Here is a 23,074-nt window from a genome sequence, read left to right as displayed (position 1 = left end):
TGTCATCCACAGTGGCTGCTCTTATTTGCTCTTCACTAGTTTTTCACCAGCTATTCTGTACCACCGTATATCCCAGAGAGCAGTCTCACACTCTTAATTCTGTTTTGACTGCTTATTTCATGATTGAGGCTTTGTTGGTTTAACAGAAATTCAGAGGAAAGAGGATTTTTTTTTTCCTTCCCAAGCTCTGAAGTGTTTCTATGCTGTACTGAGTATTTCAAGTCCATAGCACAGTACTAGGGCAGTGGGTCCATGAACAGTTTATTTAATCACAAGACACTGCAGGACATAGAATGTGATGCTGCCTCTGTTGAGTCACGACCAGCCGGGAGCTGGTGTTCAAAAACATGCAGAATTGAGAGCTTATCCCAGAGAGGATGTGTATGCATACTACGGTTTTCTATACCAACATATGCGACTAAAGTCTGAGGATTACTTTGAAGTAGGAAGAAGTCTTAGAAAATGAAGGGAAAGGGGGTGTAGCATGTTTATTTTATTTTATTCCCCTTATTTACTTGGGCTTCAGTAATCTTCTTTTAAAAGGACATGCATGGGGAAAACAACCAGGTCTGTGTTTGTTCCCATCCCTCTTCCCACAGTAGATTATTTTTGCAATGTTGGTGTTCTGTAAATAGTAGATTTGGTCTTTTATCCAGACCTTCCCAGTGCATGTGGCAGCAGACATCTTGGGGAGGTTTGGCTGTAAAAGAGCTTTCCAGGTCATGGGGTGTAAACCTCAGGTGAAAGAATAACCACCAGCTGTTAAGGCAGAATTGCTTAGAAGATCTTGCTGGCTGGCCCAATTCTTTATCTATTGGCAAGCATGCAAGGCAATATTATACTGCATTTTTCTTCTAAAAGTGTTCAACGGTATATTCACTAGCAGTGAACTCATGCTTGAGGAGCACAGAGTATGGGTGCAGGAGTGGGACTTCAGGCTGCAGCAGTCACAAACAATAGAAGAGGAAAAAGATATTTATTTCTTCTCTTTTGATTTTTATCCTCTCAGGAGAAAGGTCAGACAGAGTAGGTCTCCATCCATCCTCCTTTCCTCTGCCCCTGCCTTTCTGTCTAAAGGCTCCCCTAGAGACTGTGAAAATATGTCAATATTAAACAGTATTTTTCTCCCTAAAGATCTCTGGAGAATAACAGAAGCAATTCCTCGCTCTTTCTTTCTTCAATAAATACTCGACAGGCCTTCACAAACAGCCAACTGAGACAAAATCAGGAAAAAACAAGTTCTTAGAGGAAGCAGTCGCCAAGGAAAATAATTGGGCAGCATGAGGGGTTTGGTGACGCAGCTACACAGCTGCTAAGTTCAATGACTTCTCAATTGCCTTCATCTGAAGTTGTGTTCCACTACAAAATAATCTGCCTCCATAACTATAAATAGCTGGGCACAATGATTCGCTGCTTGAAATCCCAAAGTAGCTTGGGGAAAATAACAAAAGCAAATCCTAACAACTAACCCAACACACAACAAGAAAACAAGAAGCTTTCAAGTAAGTGTCAAAGAGAGACAGTGAAGCTAGAGGATATAATAGTAAAGCTTTTGAAGATGGCTTTCCAACATCTGGGATAATCAAGATGTGCAGCACTACAGCAGTAGTGCCAACTGGTCTGTGAAAGGAAGTGCACCTTAGGGTTGGTGTTGAATAGACTACTGGTCATTTCATCTGAGCTACCTGGCTAGACGTCCCTTAGCATCAAGGGAAAGAAACAGAAGCTTTCCTCTTCTCAGAAAGTAGAGGTCCAACACAGGTCAAAAATACTGCATCATAGAAAATGTTTACTACAAGGCCTGCTTCCTGTAAAGAGGACCTCAAATGACCAGAACAGATACAGATGTCTGTACTGTACAGATCTCAAGTTAGATGAGGTGATTTTCAACTCTACAGTCTTAAACTGGTTTCAGAATAATGAAGGTTTAGCCTTTGGTTACTAGATTTCAATCCTAGTTTTGAATTAGTGTAAAAAAAAATCTCAACTTTATTTCTTGTTCAGCAGCAGTAACACTTAAGGTTCTGGGGCAATGGTAGAAATGGCTGTTTCTGAGTGTAGTAGTACTTCATATTTCATGGTATTGTCTAGATCTATCTACAAGAGCACAGTTGAGGGTAGCAAAATGATTGATCCTGCACACTACAACATGATGTGCCTACCACAGCCACCTAACAAAACCTATCTGATCAGAATTTGAAATGACTTAATTACACTTGCCTTTCTAGCCATTTTACCTAAAGCTGTTTCTTTCTTGTATATAAATCTGAGTTCAAGAAACATAGAGAAGTATACCTAAACCACCAAAAATGCTCTTAAATACCTTTTTTTTTTTAATGTACCTAAGAACATTTGAGCTTGAAAGTCCATCATGCTGGTAGTCTTTGTGGTTAGACACCAGTTCTTTCTTTCCCACTGCAAGTCATGCAGGTCACCTCCTGCAAGCCATATATCTCACTGGAAAACTAGGTATTGCTTACATTCGGGGCTTAAAGCTGCCAGTTGTGCCTCTACAGAAAGAATTCAACATCTAAAATATGTTGCTCCTCTGGGATTAAATATTGCCATTCTGTTCCACTAAAGTATCGTTATTCTGGTCCATAAATCTCACAAGGAAATCCTCCATTTAGGGAAAAGTGGAGGAAAATTTGTGGCATATAAAGGGGGTTCTGATGTTTTGAAAAGCCCTTTACAGCTTCTCAGTGGTTTGGGATGACCGACATTATATGAAGAGGAGAAATCTCTGGGCAGAGATTGAGGAAGTGATAAGAGATTCAGTAACAAATGTACATCTTCATTTCACATTTTTTCTCTGAAAGCTCTGTATGAACAGTATATGTTTGTGCTGATTTTATTGGAGTAAATTTTCTGAGCGCTTCTGAGACTTCTTTAAGGAGAATTTCTCTGATTTCTTTTTTAACAATGTCATTAGCTTTATTGATATGAGGCTAAACAACCATGAACAGAAACAAAACATGATATGAAAGTAGAGGGAACTGCTTTTTGCTTCACATATGTGCTGGTAGTCGCAGAGAAAAAAAGACACGAGTAAATCCTGGCAAATTGAAAAAGCCTGGCAAACTTCTGTCAATCACCACCACCCCTTTAAAATAAAGCAAAGTTTTCTACATGTTAGTTATACTACAAAAGCAATTTAATACTTGTGTTAGAAAGTAAATTAGCAATAATTTTCACCTGTGGTAGGCACCACAGATTTTCCTTAACTTTGAAAAATTGTTGCAAAATATAAATGCTGTGAGAATTTGCAGCAATTGCTATTAATTATAACAGCTGGGGAGAAGTTATTTCCCTCAACTTGCTGATAGCAAAGACCGTCTTTATCCACCTCCATATGACCAGGCTTGAGAATGTGCTTCTGTAGATGATAAATCGGCATAAAATATAGTTTCCTTTTTACCCAGAAAGTCTGAATCCTGTTTGATTCTGTCTACTTTCCTTTTCTAACACATAAAAAATTTGCTACAGTTACCATCCTGTTCAGACCAGTGAAGTTTGGGAGGTAAATGTAGAGAGATGCTTAAGCTTCATAAGATCAGTAAGATAGCAAGGAATTGTATAGTAAAGAAAATCTCCGCTTTTGAATAAAAGGAAGTTTTGACGCATTTTCATTTTGCATGTCCAGCATGGGTTTATAGTCACAGATGCAGCCTCTGTGAAATCAACAAAAAAAGAAGAAGGAAGAAGTCAAAGACTGAAAAATGGGCTGTGTATGATGCCGCTTTCTATATTAGCATGGAGGAAAAAGAACGAGAAGAGAAAGGCGGTTGTGTCCTGAAGTGTCAGCTAGCTCTTCCCGGGGTTAGGAGTGGTTGTATAATGCAGAGGTTTATTTAACTACCTATGTTAACATAATCTACAGCCCCATTCTCATGGCGTTTGAGGTCGACGTTCTTCAGAAGGTGTAGTTGGTATGCCATGAATACCTTATAGATTACATGATTCGCTGTGTGTGGCTCAAGGGAACTGTATTTCCTAGAAACTGACCATGAGACATAATTTATATGCGTGTGGCAGTATCTGACAATGCAGCACTGGTTCGTGTCCTGAAAAAGTCAGAATGTAAACATTTTTCTTGCAGGAAAGATGTCCTGCAAGTTCGTCTCAGCATTTCCAATAATGGTGACATGGTTTGATATTAATTTACCTCCCCAAAAAAACAGCTGCATCTTAGCCAGAAATAAAATAATTTACATCATAGAGCACACAGAGAAACTGTATGAAAGGTAGAGTTAGAAGTGACATTTTTATCCCACATATTATATACCAGAGAAATTTGATATTAACTAGATGATGTATCTGAATCCCATAAGTACTTTACCTTCTACATAAGTACCTACTACATAAGTGCCTACTACATAGTAGTAGGTAAAGAAATCTTACCGACACCTGACAAGCAAAAGACAACCATCAGAAGCACATTTTGACATTGTATACAATTTTTCATATTTTTAATATTTTGAGAATCTACTTCATGTTCAGTTTTCAGATTTGTACAAAACAGTGAAGAGCTGCATGAAATTAAATCTCACTGTTTAGCCACATGCAGCAGAAGTATTTCTGCTATTAGTACCAAAAATATTTCAACTCATTCATACTGGTAATTCCCCATCTCTGTTTACGCAGACGTTAACAAATACAAAATCATATTGATTGTAATGTACTACACAGGATAGGTTTGGTTTAGACTTAAAATATCCCCTAAAAACAGAAAAAGAAAACCCAGTCTCTGTTCTATTTAACTTTCTGTGTGTAAGCGCGAGATATTAGGAGGGTTAGAAAAGTGGATCTTAGTGGCATAGAGGATGTTTTGGGTTATACTCAAGATCTAATCCCAGGGCTGTAGCAATAGTATTTTAAAAAGTCATTTCCCAGCTGCTATGGTAAATGTTTCTAAAAACAGAAGAGAGGTTTACAATCTGTTACAACAATGAATCAAAATAACTCTGCTCATTTTCCATGTGAAGTCTCAAGAGTCTTGATAAACACCACGTTAGCTCATTTGAAACAGGAAAATGATTGGCAATGTAATGCAACCAAAAACCTGAAAGAGAAAACAAGTAGATTAGTTATCCATTGAACTAATACCCATCTACTTCCAGTCACTGGAGCTGGGTCTGCTTAAGAAATTAACTGTCCATGAGTCCAGCACGAGCACACTAGAGAAACCGAGGACCTGATCCTAAAATCTGTTTGAAGTTAGGCATGTAAGTAATTCATTGATGAACAATGAAGTCTGGTCAGTGCCGGAATTCTCATAATGCAAATATTAAAACATCCCTCCAAATCTCTGCGAGGGATCACAATTTGCCAGTCCTATGCATATTTCATCTGCCACTCCCAGCAAGTCCATCAAAGCCTTGATCTCATGAGTGACAAAGACCTATCATGCACACCTAATTAACTACAGATTATATATACTATGAAACACACATAGTGCATTCACATATATTCATTTTCCATGCACATACAGAATCTATCAACGTATAGCACAAAAGTGGAAATTAATACAAATAAGCATATAAACATTGTAGAAGTTATTATAAGGAAAATGCAAAGAACAAAGATGAATTTTACGGTTAGAAGACATTAACAAATCTGACCCAGGGAACTTGGAAAGAGCTGTCCTCACCTGTGATCAGTTAAAAACTACTGTGGAAGTATTGGCAATAATGCAGAAAAAGATTGTCTAATGTTTATTTTGTCCTGTGACTCGTACAGAGGTATTATCTAGTAAGTTAATCATAGAATCATAGAATCATTTAGGCTGGAAAAGACCCTTAAGATCATTGAGTCTAACTGTAAACCTAGTACTGCCAAGTTCACCACTAAACCATGTCCTCATTTATAAGGAAGTTCAAATAACTTGTAGCTGTTTTAAAATCTGACAAGTTGTCTAATAGTTCCTGTTAACTTTCAGTAAATCTTAGAACCATGGTGATGCTCCACAAATAGCTTCAAGTGAGACTGGAAAATCTCTTGACATTTTTAAGGGCTTCTAATTAATGAATGTGTAAATAAGCCTAAAAAGGTAGATTTGTGGGGGATTTTTAAGTCATACTAATAACATTTCAGGTGATAAAATGAACTGAAATTGGAGGTGATAAAATGAACTGAAATTGGAGATGATAAACTGATCTGAATTTCTGGGAAAAAAAAATTATGATGATTGCATTTTGTGCAGACTGCAGGAATGAGAGTCACGTGGCATTAAGCGGGTGAGGGTTGGGGTGGCTGTGGTAAATAAATTCTGACTTTAATGTAGACGAAATGTTTTTCTGCAGCTTGCTTGAAAAGCAGTGGGTTTGCAATTCATCTTTCTTCCAGACTGTGATTAATATTGGACTAATTGTTCAACCCCTCCTCTGCTTCAGACTCTGACTCTGTTAGAGGCAACTGGTAATTCCTAGCATGAAACTCTCTGAAATTTCAGGCAATTAAGTTTACGCTATGCAAATGCTGTCTGTATGTGATTAAAAAAAAAAAAGCCAGTGAGCCTGTGTGGTCTGCAGGAAGATACATGTCTAAATGGACAGTGCCTCCTCTCTGATGTTATTACTTAGCTGAAATGATAGTTCATGACTGTGAATATGTTCTTTTATAGGTGTCTGAATTCAGTGTTTCAGCAGGGTAGAGGCAACATGCCCAGCTACTCAAGGTGGTGTCTCTAAGCATCCTAACATTTAATTTGAACTGACTTTCAGCTGACAGTTTAAATTTCAACGATTTTTTTCAAGTCTTGATAAGTCACCATCCATTCTCCAACACGTTTTACTTTCCTATTTTAACTCTCTTTGCCCCCTATGTGAATTGATTTTGGTGTTTGTTTGTTTTTTTTTGGGGGGGGGGTTCTTCTTTTATATATGTTTTCTTTGTGTGTCAAGTCTCAAATAGAAATTTCTAGCACAATATTAAGATCCCTATAATTTAAAGACAGACTAGTAAAAAGAAAATGAGACTATTCCTTAGAACATTTCTTTTTTTAACATTTGTAAACTAGTGCCATACTTTGTATAACAGGAAAAACTGGAGGCTAATATATCAAACAAGATTAATTCAGCCTTCACAGAAAATCTTCCACTTTCCTGTAAATTTTGAGATTAAATATCTAGTATTTAACCAAAACTGGCAAAAGTTGAAGGATAAAGTTTCTCTCCATTTTTATAGGATTTGGAGGAAAAAATATCCCCAAAGAAATTTGCTTGCTATCAGAAACATTTTGTGAAATATGACCTGCTGCTCTGTCTATTATATGATACGAAATATTTGAAGTAGCTTATGAAGGATATTTGCATTCATAGTTAGACATGTAGGCTCAGTAATTTGATGTGTTGTCATCCAAGACGAAAAAAAAAGGTAGCAAGTAAGGGCAAGTTCTTGAAGTCCTTGGTATTACTTATTGCTTGAAAGGTGACATGTCTCCAAAATCGTTTTCAAACAGGTAGCGGTCAGCCCATGACCAGTAGCTAACGGGCCTGACCGACTCTTCTGTGGCTTTGTGCAAAAGTTGTGCCTGTGTTGACAGATCTTATCTGCATGACAACAGCAGACATCTGCCTGAAGAGGTTTTTTTGGCAAACAGCCTTTATTATCAGCCAGCTGCAAAGTAACTCATCATTTGAACAACCAGGAACAGGAAAAATCCCTATAAACCTCTTTGCACTTTAGCAATGTCTTTGATTCTGGAAGATCTGAAACATCTGGAAGTAGCTGTACTATAATACTAATATATATGTATATATATATATATATACTATACATATATATATATGTACTATATACTAGGTGTTCATGCTATAGAAAACAGCTAATGGTTTAAAGGTGTGCTAGAAGTGGCTGACTGCAAGTCATCAGTCAGCCCTCTCCTAAACCTGTTAGAAAGCCAAATATGCATAGACTGGCTGGTATTCTCTATTTTTGCCTGGAATAATATAGCAGCAGGTGATTTAAATATAAGGCATGTAATTTGTGCACATTATACAGTATAAACTCATCAGGCAATTATTTTGATACGGGCAAGACTTCTAAGCAAGACAGTTTTGAGGAGGAAAATAGAAGTACTAGTCTTTGTGATTACAGTTACAAGCTGTTGAGAACTGGACTAAGAGCAACAAACACCTTTTATATTTGTCATGAGACAGCTACAATTTTATGTGAAGAGGTGACCTGGATTTCAACCAAGCGGCCAGCTGGAAAATATACAGTCTGGTTTTAGATTTGTATAAATTAGTATCTTGATTAAAAAAAAACAAAACTAAAAGTATTCAGATCCCTTTGAAACATTCAATCAAACTGCAGATACACCAAACCAAATGGAGGATAATCCAGTCCAATCCTGTCCAGTCCCATCCAGTCACGTCCCATCCAGCCCTGTCCAGTTCTAGTCTAGTCTAGTCTATGTCTTGTCCTGTCCATCCCTGCCCTTATTACGGTAACAAAAAGAACCCCATGACTATGCAGTTGCAAAGCGTTATTGATACTCTTCACAAGGAGTGCATAGAGTCAGTAAAGGTCGTACGATTGTGTAATGGTCTGTAGTTTCTGGCTAAACCAAAGGGTTTAAGAGCAAGTTTAACCTCTAAGAACATGTTGCCCTTAAAATGGAGGAGTTTTGTGCTGATCAGGATGAATACCAGAACAGCTTACGTGTATTGTGAATTTTAAATATACTGACCTCAGATATTCACCATTGTGGAATAAAGGGATTAAGACCCTGCGCTTCATTCAAAATATGTGAGAATCAGAGTAGTACCTGAGTTGTGACTGAAGGGATGGGCTATAATACTTTTTCACTAACATTTCCTAAATTATGAAGGCTTTTAGATTTAATATATAGCTGTTGCTGCTGTTGAGTGAGAAATACAAAGGCACAAGTTACTGTAAGTAACCTGAAAGAGAAACAAAATACACAGAAATGGCCTAGGTGTCATGTTCTTTTAATCTAGGCTAATGAAGGTAATCGAAAGTAATCAAAATCAATATGCTTCTGTTCAAAATATGATAATCAATATGCAATTAGAATAAGATGCTGTAACAAAATCTTGTCTCTAATAGTGTGAGCGTTTGTTGATTTACCTCAGATATGTAAATAGAGAATTAACAAAATTAGATTTTCAATGCTGATACTGAAGCAGCACAAAATTTGAATCAAAGCTAAAGACAGTTTCTCAATGTTTGTTGTGGAGCTGGGTATACTGATAGATTTAACTTCAGTGATTACCCTCAGTCTCCGAGGAGACAGGAGACAGTTTTTTTTGGTACACAACAAAACTATTCTTGTGCCATCCCTTGCAAGAGTATCTTATTGTTGAAACAGCATTTGAACATGAAATGGATATACTTTTTTAACTCTAGACATTTGTGACAACTGTTTCTTTACAACAGATGTTTTGTTCCTCTGGGGGAATCTCCCAATTAGTGGTGGCCTTTGGCAAGAATGCTTTCTTAAACATGGCTTCTTACATCTGAAAAAATAACACATATCATCTTATTGTTGCCTTGAATGTTGAGGCTGTACTTAATTCTGCAATTAGATCAGCTTTTTTCCCCAGTTACTTTTCTAAATCCATTTATGGTGATGGAGGAGGTAATATTACCAATAAAGGAAGATTTCTTAGAAGAGTCCCATAGAATAGCTTTAATCCGATCCTCAATAGCATGTAATAAAATTCTGTCCTTTAGCGAAGAGTTATCAGATCTCAGAAAATAAGCTTAACCACCCTACTTTCCAGTTCTAAATAAAGTATACTTAGTTCTGATAAGACTGTTATTAGTATTTTCCTTTCTGGGGCATAAATGAATTCATATACCCCTTTTGAAAGCCAGACATCTAACTGCTGCATGTACTGCAGTGAAACGGGTCTGCTTTCCTACTGTGGACTGGAACTTCTTAAGAGCAACAACTGACTTTACTCTGTGCGTGCAGAGCCTGAAGCTTGCAGTCAGAGCCCCGCTACTGCTAAACTCTAAATAAGTCCTTTGACTCACACACTCACTCTGTCTTAGCCTGGGTTTGTGGTTTGATAGATTTCCCCAAAGCTTAGAGAATTTAGTCTGAGATTTTTTGCGTGCCTGGCATACGGCTTAACGCATAAGCAAGAGTGTGGGAATACACTTTTTTCCCTGCTTCTCCCTCATCAATAGTAAAAGACTTCATCTGTGAAATTTTCTAACATAAACCATAGAATGCAACAGTGGAACCGCAGACATAGAAGTCAGTGAATGTAAGTAGTCATCTATCTGGGATAATTCCTAAAGTTTGCAGGTAATCCCTCATCTCCATTATAGCTTCCTTGATGTTCTGCTGAAGACCTTATACCAAGGTGGACTACAGGCAGTACTTGTCAGTCCACCTCATACAGTACGTGCTGCAGTTAGAGATGTGCTTATTCATTAAGAGCAAGAAGGGACAGCAATTCACAGAATCACAAGGTTGAAAAAGATGTCCAGGGTCATTGAGTCCAACCATTCCTATCAACCACTAAACCATGCCCCTGAGCATCTCATCCACCTGTCTTTTAAATACTTCCACAGATGGTGACTCCACCACCTCCCTGGGCATCCTCTGCCAGTGCCCAATGACCCTTCTTGTGAAAATTTTTTTCTGATGTCCAGCCTGAACCTCCCTTGGTGGAGCTTGAGGCCATTCCCCCTTGTCCTGTCCCCTCACATCACTTCTGTACTTACTGGAACACCAATGTTATGGGAAGGATTTTTTTATTGTTTTGGTAGTATTTTCCATGTCTTTTATTTCTTCCTTTCTACATAGGAGATAGATTTAGTTCCATTCAGACCAGCTGACCTTTAAAGCTCTCAACAGATCTGTTTCATGAATCACAACGAATTTGTTAGCTAATTGCACTGGAAGGAAGAACGGGAAAAAAATTGGATTTTCTTTCTCAGTGTTCTGTGTATGCTGTGTGATTCCAGTCCCAAGAGGAAGAGCAAAGACCTGATGGGACTACATCATGAGGACTAGGGTCTGAGAAGTTATTTTAAATAAGTAGTAGCTGATATTAGGCACTGAGGCCCAACATCGCAATATAGAACCTCTCTACTCAAGTTCCAGCAACTCTGAAAAACATTTAAATTCCAAAGCTGCAAATACCTACAGCTGCATCTCTGCACCTGACCTCTGTCAATGCATTGTGATGAGTTTTCTAGTTATGCCAAAATTTATGTAGGATATCGGAGCCTTTGTTCCACAGCTTGCTCTTGGAGCAAGGGGTGCTACGTTCTGGTGTTATCTGGCTCCTTGTGTTGTTTGTATCTTTCTTTAAAAAACAAAACCAGATGAAAACCATGCTTAGGAGGGAAAATACCCTTTCAATACAGCATACTTGTGACTTTGCCACTTGCTCAGGAAATGTGGAATACGGTTATGATTCCATTTGCTGCTTAAGAGAGGTCAAGCCAACATGTCTCAACTCCTAGTAAATTGGCTTAACTAAGTAATTTCTCGGGAAGATGGTGAAAATTGTGCCTCTGTGAGAGAAACAATTTAAGAATTGTCGCCTTTGAAGAGGGCGTAGCTTCAAGCACTACTGTAGATATTGAGCAGAGTCACCTAAGCTCAGTCCTTGGGTCTTAAAATCTGTAATTTTATCCAAAGACACTTTTAATGGAGTGCTCCTCAGGCGCAGCACAGACTTCTGGACTCAGATCTGGAAGCAGGTACTTCACAGAAGGTCACCTGAACACAAAGCCCCTGTGTTATTGTCAGCTTCTTTCCTTTCACATGATTTTTCAAAAAATGTGTTGATTTATTGACCATTTTTAGAGAGATTTCTCTAAAAGCATTGGAAGTGAGCCCTGAATGGGCTCTCCTAATGGAACAAAGCCTTAAATCAATGTGAAGTGCTCTCAGAAAGAGGTTGTCCATACATATGCTTTCATCTTTGTGGGTGGCTTCAAAGAATAATGATCCTATTTCTTATACAGAGGTGAAAGGACAAGACGGGAAAAAAGTTGATGAGACTGTAGCCTTCAGCTTAAGCAGCTCAAGGGGATGAGGGTAATGCAAACACAGTTCCATAAGATGGAAGTTGCTTTATGAAAAGCATCTGGCACATAGACAGATGGGATATTTTGGCACCATCAGAAACTTAAACAAGACCTAACCATGTAAGGCTGCACAGATTGTTATTTATAGCATAAGCTTGGAAGGGATATGTAAATTATACCAGGAACCTCATTAGTATCAGCAGGAGAGCCGTGGTCAATCTTGCTGCTCTAGTGCTTGTATTTATTTCATAGCAGAGATAGAGCAAGAGGTAAAGAAGAAATCTCCTCAGTGCCTCTCAGCTGTATTATAGAGGAAATATGTAAAAAAATGGAAAGCAACTACAAAACTGATAAGGCAACACCTTTCAGGGGCTGTTACCTGTCTTTTCCAAAGACACAGACACAGGCTGGGATCCCACCTGTGAGCTCGCCTCCAGTGGAAAGCAGATTTCTGTTTTCTTCAGAAGTTAAACTATTGGAAAGGGGAAAGTTTCAGAGAAAAAGCTTTGAAAATCTAGAACTGTTTTCTTCACAGGAGAATGTACTAGAAACTGGAACTGTCAAAGGATGACATATGCCATTAGGAGATGTGCAAGTGCAGTTTATCTATTGTATGCATTTAGTGTGGCATGAAATTGTTTTAATTGCAAACTTTTATTAATTTATAACTTTGAGAAGTTTTCAATCTTGTAGGCACTTTCTTGCTTTGATTATGTCGCCCGTTACTGAAGAAAGTCAAAGAGATGGCCGATTTATTCTTTAAAGCAAAATTATATCAGGGAGTGCAGTGATGGGGCAAGGGGTAACTGTTCTAAGTAGAAAGAGGATAGATTTATGTTAGATATTAGGAAGAAACTTTTTACTGTGAGGGTACTGAGGCACTGGAACAGTTTTCCCAGAGAAATGGTGGATGCCTCATCCCTGGAGGTATTCAAGGTCAGATTGGATGACGATTTGAGCAGCCTGATCTAGTGGAGGGTGACCGTGCCCATGGCAGGGGGGTTGGAACTAGATGATCTCTAAGGTCCCTTCCAACCCAAACTATTCTATGATTCTATGCTGCCAGTTACTAATATTACCTATATTAATATTACCTATATAATACTACTATAGGTGTCACAGGCCTCACTTATCTCTAATTTTCGAGCAGTAGGTACCTGCTACTCTCTCATTTTGAGTGTGTGGTGTGCTTGTGGGTTTTGCTTCAAAGCCCTTATTCAGGTCTGAGCAGCTGGTGTGTCTGTCGCACTAGCTCTTGTCAAGGGAAAAGATGAAAGAGGCTTGGGTTTCAAAGGGTGTGAAGTACTGGTATGTATATTTGAGTGCTTTGATACTTAGCCTGTCTGCGGACTGTACCTCCAGAGAATTATAGACGGGACTGAACTGGAGAAGTCTCGTTCTGTATGAAGAGCAGAGTTGCAAAAATGTTATTGGAAGAAAAAAATCATGACTTGAACTGTAGAATTTTCCCTATGTCATTGCTACTGCTTACTGTCTGCATTTAATAACATAACCAGATTTTTTAAATTCAAACTCCTATGCAATCTAACTTTAATCTAGTTTTATATTAGGTAGATGAGTGGAAAAAGACATGCAACATCACTATATTTTAAAATTCTGCATTCCTGTGGGGGTTTGTTAATTTTCAAAGGTTACAGTTCAGGCTCAAACTGAACAACTGGGAAAGAAGTTAACAGTCTGAGAGTTTTAAATATCATGCCTTAGCTGAATTGTATTTTAAGGTTTTTCTTTTTTTTAATTTTTTTTTTTAAATCAAGGCTTATCTTGCATTCTCCACTGGCCACAAAGTGTTTCGTTTACTAGATTCTTTATTGATATTAAAGTAAGTGGTAAAGTGCACATGAAATACAACTATGTCAGTAATTGAAACATCTGATTTAACTTGTCTTTCCACTTTGGTGCAGTCTTTCCTAATTGCTTTACTTCCAAACTTTTCTTCTCTCTCAATTAATTACCCAGTAAAACTTACCGTGACAGTCCTACTCATGCCTGGAGTTGCGTTATGCTCAACCAGTGCATCTATCCAAATTTTTTCCTTTGGGCTGAATGTCAGTTTAGTACATTCTCTTTTCTTATACCTTGGATATTACGGGAAAATCTGAAATGTCTAGGCCTTGAATATTGTATTTTCATGTAGGTTTTTCATACTCAGATTTGTTTTCTTCTTTTTAATAACATTCTATTCTGATCTACCCTTTGCAACAGTTCCCTTTGAGTACCTATAAGAGCTGACTAGATCTACTAAACATATGTACATCTGAACTGGCACTTCAGAGCTTATTCTTCTTAAATCTTTCCCCTTGTTGTGGTTAAAAATCAGGTGGAGAAACAACACATAGCCTCAACTACCTAAATAATATAACTTGTCTCACTGCCCGTGTAGGAATGCTTCTGCATAATTTATCAATGACATTGCTTCCTCTCCTGGACATTATTACCTTTGCAGACAAAATTGAGGATCCCTAGTAGGCATTTTTACTGATAAATTACCTGCAATAGGCATTTGTCTGTAACGCTGGAAGAATGTCTCTTATTTCCTGATAATGTTTTATGGTGCTTCATTTAAGATTAGGCTTCTGCAACGAGAAACTTCCAAATCCCAGAAGACCTTCTTAATTTATTGTCTTATAAACTGTCAATAGGTAATAGAAGTTATGTAATCTTGTGTCTTCTGGGCCGCAACTGTTGAAAAGGGGATCACTCTGTTATTTTCAAGTGAGTTATTAAATAATGATAGAGGATTGGATGGTTTCTGGTAACTGTGGTTGAAATGTAGCAGACAGACGTTAAACATCCTGTGCTTCCCATTTCTACAAACATTGGTTTGGAAATCACTAGGTTCAGTAGTCTTCACAGTCCTCTGTAACCACCTGGCTGCTATTAGAAATTAAATGTATAACACGTATTAGACGTATAAACCTAACTTCAGTGTATGAGTGGCCAAATGAGAGATGTGGGTTCAGGATCATGCCCAGACTACAACTGACACCTGGACTGGTGTGACAGCTGGCAGCCAGAGGGATGCTTTTCTTACATTAGTTGGTAAGGACAGAACATCAAAAGGACAAGTAGGTTTATACCACACAAGTCATCGTTCCTTAAAAATGTAACTGGCATATAGAATCACAAAAGGGACATGTCTGCTTTCCTAGAAAGAAATTGTTTCCTACGTGAATTCTTCTAAGGCTTCTGTGTCACATGTTTTAGATTATTAAAAATAGTCACTATGCCGAATACCTGTATCTAAATTAGGAAAAGCATAATTTTCCATTGACTATGGGAAACGAGAGCTTCCTAAGTTAGGTACTGATGGCTCAGATATGAATATCTGCCTTTGTAACTTGTTGTTAGGTACTCATTTGAGTGCGGTTAGGGAGAAAGAAGTATTATGCTTTAAAGTTGGAGTCCAGAAGCAAAATTTAGGGATACAAAACTGTTTTAAATATTACACAGATAATGACAGTTGAGGAGAGAATTTGATAAAGTAGGTAGGGAGTAAATCCTGTTAAGCAAATTGGAAATCTGGGGTAATGTGTTGAAAAGGAATGGTCTGAAGAATAGAGGAGTGTCTGGCAAATGTTATATAACTGGAATTATTCTGGCCAGCTTTGGGCAGAGAAGAGCCAAAATGCAGAGCAGGCTCTGGTAAGGACTGCCCAGAAAGAAGAACTGGAATGGAAAAATCTCGTGAAGCACTTTCCAACTGTCCCAAATTCCTTTGTCAGTAATATGAAGTGCTCTGTACCCATCGCCCTGGATGTCGCTGAAGGTGATGAGGTAGTGTCTAAGCTTTAGCATGTACCTAGCAGCTTTCACGCATGCACAAGCTGAACTGGAGAAGAGAGTGATGAGTACCCATTATTATTGCACAGATAAAAAGTTCTATTTAATTGCTGAATTTTGCCCAGTTTGCCTACCAACACAAAGGCATTGTAAGAACACTCAGCTCATTGTCTCCAGAAAATACATTGCCCCTGGAGAAGCTGTGCTGTTTCGGTGAAGCACCTAACATCAAATCACATGAAGCTGTCTAATTTCTTATTTTCCCATTCCAGTAAAGCCTGTTTTCTGGTTCCAAAAAATCTTGAGTGCCCTCAGCTTTTTATGACCTACACTCCATGCATTAGATAGTCCTTCCCTGCCCCCACCAGTGACAAACATCCAAGGACAAAATGTCAATAATATTTTCCCAGAAACAGAGATGATGCATGTCTGAGTCACAGACAGAGAAACCAAAGGGTGTATAAACAATACAGGAGCAGAAAGAAAATTATGCAGGAGAATCTGCTGGAATTTGTTGTCTTCAAAATTTTGCATGAACACTCAGTATATTCAGTATCAACATGGCATTATTGCCTTTCAAAGACCTGGGTGTGAAATAATTATGTTTTTGCCATTTTGAAGATATTGCTAAATTAGGCATCCCCTTTTTTGTTTGTTTTATAATTCCTTACTGATTTTTTTTATCTGGATGCCTATTGATGACATCTATTAGAATGACATATAAGTGTTTTAACTACATATTTGCCATATATTTCTGTAACAGGTCTAAGCAGTGTTACTGGAGTTTTGATGCATAAGCACAGAAAGATTCAAAGATAATCTAATTTTTAGGACAATTTGGAACAACCAAGAATGTAGTAGCCTGAAGCTCATGACATCCAAGAAATAGTAGCCTCCTTGAATGTCTAAGCCTCCTTGTCTTTATCCCTATGATTAAGTTTTCATACTTTGGAACATTTAGCTTTCTTCATAATATGACATTAAAGACTGTGATCAAAATGGAGGTGGTGGTTAATCTCTTGGGTTTTTAGAATGAGAAACCAGATGATGAGCTTCAGAGGGTACAGGAAGAACAAAGGTCTCTTTAGTTAAGTATTCCATATTTTTCAGTGGTCAGTAATATAAAGAAAGATAAGTAAGAAAGAGAGCAATAACAGGGCAAATAATCAGTGATATGTATTGTTTTCCCAGTAAAATATTCCCCCATGACTTGGGGAATTTGAACTTCAGGTTTTACCTGCATTTTTGTGTGTAATAATATGCCAAAAAAGACTTCCCTTTTATTAAATTATCTTGTTGCAATAAGAGGATCAGTCTGTATACTCCCTGTTTTAATATATTCCCACTAAGCATCTACAGAATACTCTCAAAGATAAAATACTAGATTACACAACCAGAGCTGGTTCTCCCTTTGGGATGGTGCCCTTCCATTCAGCCTTAAATTGCTTGGCTTCTCTAGTTCACTTTACTCAGTGTGAACTCAGTGAGCACTCAGGGGTGCTCAGCTTTAGAGTCTTTATACTTGGAGGTTTCCAGACTAGGCTGGAAAAAAATTACAGGTGGCTTGATCCAGCACTGGTGACCATCCTGTTGGCAGCGGGAGGCTGGATGAGATGACTACCAGAGTTCCTTTCCAGTCAACATTTCTATGGGTCTGTGATAACTGATGTGGTTGAGGGAACCCAAAATGGAAATATAATTTCTGACAGCGAGGCATTTGTAACAAAAAGGAGTATAATTGGAAAACATGGATGAATCCAGTGCAATAGTATTTGTCTCTGTAGCCTCATTCACATTAAGGAGAAGAGATTATAGATTGAGCTAGTTCAGCCACTTGTATTAGCAAATGTATTAGCGCAGACTTCAGCAGAATATGCTGGATAGCTTGAGTGGCTGGATGGAAAATTGTTTAATCAGAATTACAAAGTGGCAATGGTCCAACCAGTGATTTGCTGTGACTCTAGGACAGAGAGCCTTTCTATCTCCATTTCTGTGTCAAAAGAAATCAGTGTTTACGTTCTGTAATATGCTTTGTATATAGTCTATTTGAGAGACTAATAAATTATTTTCCTGTTTTGATGGTAAGTTTCTGAGCGGTGGATGTTTTAGGTAGGCCAATTAAGCTGAGATATCGATTTTGTTACATACACAGACAAGAAATATGACTATATGAATTTATCCCATAGGTGTCTGATTTGGTTTCCTGAGAGGACTTGGATGCCTTCAGACACCAGCATTTTCAGTTCATCGACCCTCTGAGAGCAAAGAGTGTGTATGAAGTACATAAGTACCTTCAGATCAGCAGGGGAAAAATTAAATATCTTGGAAAATACATAACACATTTATAAAGCAGGGAGAAGATTAATGCTAAGCAACAGAAAAAACTAAGAGCAGATTTTATATGTTATGAACACTATCCCCCTCCAGAGCATAGGTTCTGGATTCAAGCCTACAGAATGGTGTATCCATTCATTTTAGAGCCTGGGGTCTTCTGTGGCTAGACATTTACATCTGGTTTTTGAAAGAACACCATTGTTGCTTTCCTTTAAAAATAGAATTTTTTAAAAAAATACGAAAGCAGCACCCTTGTTTTATATATTTGTCTTATGCTTTGATCACTTAGCAGGAAAAAAGCTTGCCCAGGCAGACACTGAATGTAAGGCTTTTGGCTGTGTTGTTCACAGTAGATACCAGTGCCCTGTCCTCCTGGGCTATACCGCAGCGAACTGGAGCTCTCCCTCTCCCATTGTGCCGAAAGGAATCCAAGGTACAGCAGGGAACAAAGGCAGAAGAGGTGTGCACAGCTAAAATTTGCACTGAAAACTACTTGAACAGAATATGGGAAGAAAACTTGTACTACATATACGGACAGTATTATGTCATTTTCAGGATTAGAATTTTCTGAAAATTAAGAATCTCTCTAAATTATCTGCTTCGACCTCTTTGGGCACACCTGGAGGAATGGTTCATTCCTGTATCCCAGATGGGCACAGGGCAGGAAGCATCTAGCCTGACACTTCTGGGTATCATTACTTTTTTCCCACCAAAACCTTTGTTCATGGTCCAAGTTTCTCACAGGCTGTAGTGTGTGATGGTTTGCTTAAATCTACACAGTTTAAACCAAAGGATGAACCCAGATAACCTCAGTCTATCCTTCAGCCTTACTATAACATCATCACTCCTCAGATGTGTAGTATTGCTTTAACCAGCGGCCTGCAGGCTTTTAAGTTTGTGGACGATTTCCTCCTCTGATAATTGTCAGATTTCCTCCATTTCAGGAGGGTGAAAAAGCTTTTCTAAGAAAACCCCAAACCCAGTGCTTGGTAAGAATCCTGGCGAGTCATTAAAACCTTTCTGTTGAACCTTGCAGCAAGGAAGCCTTGGACAGTGAAGACAAAATGTAAGCTGCTTTAGCTCAGCATAAGCTTCAAACTTTCTGCTGCAGACAAGAGGAAGAACTTAATTCCATGGAGCTGAGTTTTCTGTATTTGATGATGAATGAAAAGGAAAGCTTTGCTGGCACTGGTGGGCACAAAGTAAAACAGTATAAAGTTAGAGGCCAAGACAAACAGTGGAAAAAGTAAGCGACTCTCCTTAAGCTCAGCTGTAGGTGAAATAGTACCTCCGGTTTTTCCAACAAAAAAGTCAGAAATTTCTGGGGGGTTTTGGCTTAGTATACAAAACTCAGAAAAAATATCCAGAGTGATTAATAATTCTCTACTTTGTTTTCACAAATAAACAACTGGATACTGAACTGAACTCTGGGCAGCATAAATTCTGGTACCTGTAATAGAACTCCTTATATCAGGAACACAGAGAAGGAAATCTGACAAGATGAAACAAATACTAATATGACTATTATGATCATTATTTTAAGAATATTTTAACAATTAATATTTTAAGAAATAATGTGTATAGGCACACGTGGAGTCTTTTAATACATCACTGATAAATTTAGAGACCAAAATCAGGCACTCAAATCAGAAAATATTTATTTGCACACAAGCATTTTTGTTCTGCTGACATCATGCAGCATTTTCCGCAGGCCCACTACATCATCATGGTACAAAATGAATTAACAAAGGCCTATTTAAATTTTTTTCACTGACTTCTGAGTTTTGGACTCTGTGCTAATCAATTTCATCCATTATTCATTATTTTTTTTAAGCCATTCCTAGCTGGAAATTAATGCCATGATGAATTAGGTGACCAGATTATGTGAATGCTCTCTTTCTGGTCCAGTGCAACATCAGGCAGGTCTGAGGGTCTTTTAGCAAAAAGTTACTAGAATTTTAACTGATGTGGAGGAGAAATTTTTAGGCACTTCATCTGCTGATGATGCAGCCAAGAGCATAATTAAAACCACCAGAGGAAAATAATCAACTTCTCGGTATAGAGGGCGATGCCATCTTAAACTACAACACCCATTTCTGAACAGGCCTGATTTCCTATTTCTTTTCTTGTAAAAGAAACAGAGGTATTTCATCATATGTCATCACTCAACCCAGCAGGGTTCTGTCAAGCAGTTAAATAATTTACGATAGAAATAAATTGACATAATTTATAGAGACCAGCTGTGAAGGAGAAAAATATAGCTAGATCACCAATGGGCTTCACGGCTACTATCTAACAAGAACAAATGATGATTAGAAAGCTGGATATCCATTACAGGGTAAAAAACATATGTCATGGCTCCTAACTTGTCGCTTTACATCTCACCTTCTTCGACGTGTTCCTATGACTACATTGATTCTCCTGGAATTCTTATTTCATGTAATTCAGCCAGCCACAGCTCCTATCCTCCAACAAAGGTTTAAATCTTCGTCCACCAACTTTCAGAGAGTCATTCCCTTCACTGATCTGTCTTTGTCCCCTCTCCTATTCTTAGCAGACCATTTCATATCTCTGTTCCCGGACAACCAAGTCGGTGTTTCTTCTGCATTTGCATTGGCTAATGTTCTGTACTGAAATATCTGTGCCCCAAAAGGAGGGAATCTGGAAAAGAGAGGTATGCTATTTATTATTCCGAAAACCCAGCGCTACAGGAGATTTGAGATGCTTAAGACAGGATTGGTTCTGTTTAGTTTTTAAAATAGAATTTTTCTGCTGAGCCCTTTTAAACTGTGATTAAAACAGTTAAACTTGTTTAACTTGTAAGTTTAACTTGTAAAGTTAAACAAGTTTAACTTGTAAAACTTTTTCTAGATTTGGTGGAAAACAGTGAAAACATGCTCCCTGTAAGAAGGCATTATTTTACTGTGTTTCCAATACGTGTTGTAGCATAGGCTTCTGGTTTCTCCAAGAAAATGTGTGTATACTTTTAATATGGCATAAAATGTTTCATTTTACTGGTTTCACTCTTGGAGAAAACTGAACAGTTGCACAATTTTGGCTGATGCTTGCCAGTAAAATTCAGCCTGAGGCTAAATTTTCTAAGCAACATGTAAAATTTCAGCCCAAATGGTTCAGGTCTGGCAAAGCTATGAGCTGTTGAATACAGAGTCTTGTAAGTGGAAGTGTTAGAAAAGTTTAATAGCAGGCAGTGCTACCAACTCCACCTACAGGATATCTTAAATCTACTATTAGGTCTATAAATTAGATCATGCTAAAAGTAATACCAGAACGATAACAAACATGTTTTTATCAAACTTGAAATGTCATAAAAAGCTTTACAGCCTTAAGCTGGTATATAAATGTAGGTTCTGATCTTGCACTTTATCCTAAGCAGAGGCAGAAGCCAACACTTTTCAGTTGTAGTGTCAGTATTCCCACAACATCCTGTGGAGAAGCTTCACTACCTTGATCTGCTAAATAAAATTTCTGTGGGAGTTCCTATGCTCTGCTGTTCATGCCCTGAAATCTCTGCTCAGTCATTATATGGACCAACTCCCACTGAGGTCGAGTTTCCCCAAGAGAGTATCAAGCAATAACTGAATAAGAACCTCTGGATGCAGAAACATCTTTGTTGTAACTGTAGCTCTGTAATGTTGTTTTTGTGATGTTTTTATGATAAGGGAGGGCAGGATCAGGGTGTACATATGGAGGTGGGAGTGAGAGACCAGTATAATAATTAACATCTAGCAGATTTAAATTCTTTCTCAGTTGCTGGAAAGCAGCTGTTAAAGGAATGAAAACAAAGAACAGTTGTTTCAGATGAATACATCCAGTAATGTTTTCCAAAGTTTATATAGAAACTGTAATGGGCAAGCAAATAAAAACCGGCATAAAATATTAGGAATCAAAATGCAATTTTGTTGGTGGGCAAAGCTGGTGGACAAACTGATGAAAGGATGGGCCTCTCCCCTCAGCGTCTTTATATGCTGTAAGGTGGTGCAAAGAGAAGTAAATGTCTCAAAGTGCACATATTGTAACCCAACTCTTATTGCTACCACAACTTCCCAAGATACTCTCCCACCTTTCATTGCCCCAGGCCTAAAGGAACCATATAAAGTTGTTTCTTCTACCAAGTGTAGCTAATCACCAAACTTCTCTTGGGTTCCTAGTATCTTTTCTTCACTCCTGTAACTTTTTGCCTTTCCACCTTCTGTCCTTGAATATAATTTTTTATTTTGCCTGCTTGAAGTCCTTACACCGCCTCTTCACAGAGACTGCTGTAAGCAGCAACTATAAGGTCACAGCAAAAGTATCCAGTTTGTTGGATCAAAGAGTGTCTGATGACATTCTTGTGCTTGAGATGCCCTGGAGTAGAAAGCTTGGATTTATAATTTGTTCCTACCTTATTTATATTCTTTATTAACTTTAAGAGAACACAAAAAAAAGATTATTCTAGTTGCAGTTGTTGCTAGGGGACTAGCAGGCTGATACCTGAGCTTTTACAGTAATGCTGCACATCAAATGAAGGTATTTGGGAATCTGGTTCTAGTTTTTCACATCCGTGGAACACAAAAGCAAACAATAGTTCCTTTTCCTTCCTAAAAGTGGGAGAAAATTTCCCCATTCTTACTGATTTAAGGAAGAAGGATTTCTCTATTGATCCCTCTCCACTTTGTTGCGGAGATAGAAATAATTCCTGTCACTGCATCGTGCTTTAGGCACTCTTCTGTGGGGTGATGAGTTGCTAGATTGTCCTGCTGCAGAGAGGAGGCTTTTCCTTATTCAGAGTTCCTGCACATATGAATTGGAAGATTTTCAGTTGCTTCCACTCCTACTATCAGTAAAGATGAAGGTGGAAAGAAATCAAACAGAGATGAATTTTCAGTGTGGAGAGGCTTTACTGCCTCTCTCGCTG

Source organism: Cuculus canorus, chromosome 4 (genome assembly GCF_017976375.1).
Source record: "Cuculus canorus isolate bCucCan1 chromosome 4, bCucCan1.pri, whole genome shotgun sequence".
NCBI lineage: Eukaryota > Metazoa > Chordata > Aves > Cuculiformes > Cuculidae > Cuculus > Cuculus canorus.
Note: the sequence above shows the minus strand (reverse complement) of the source record.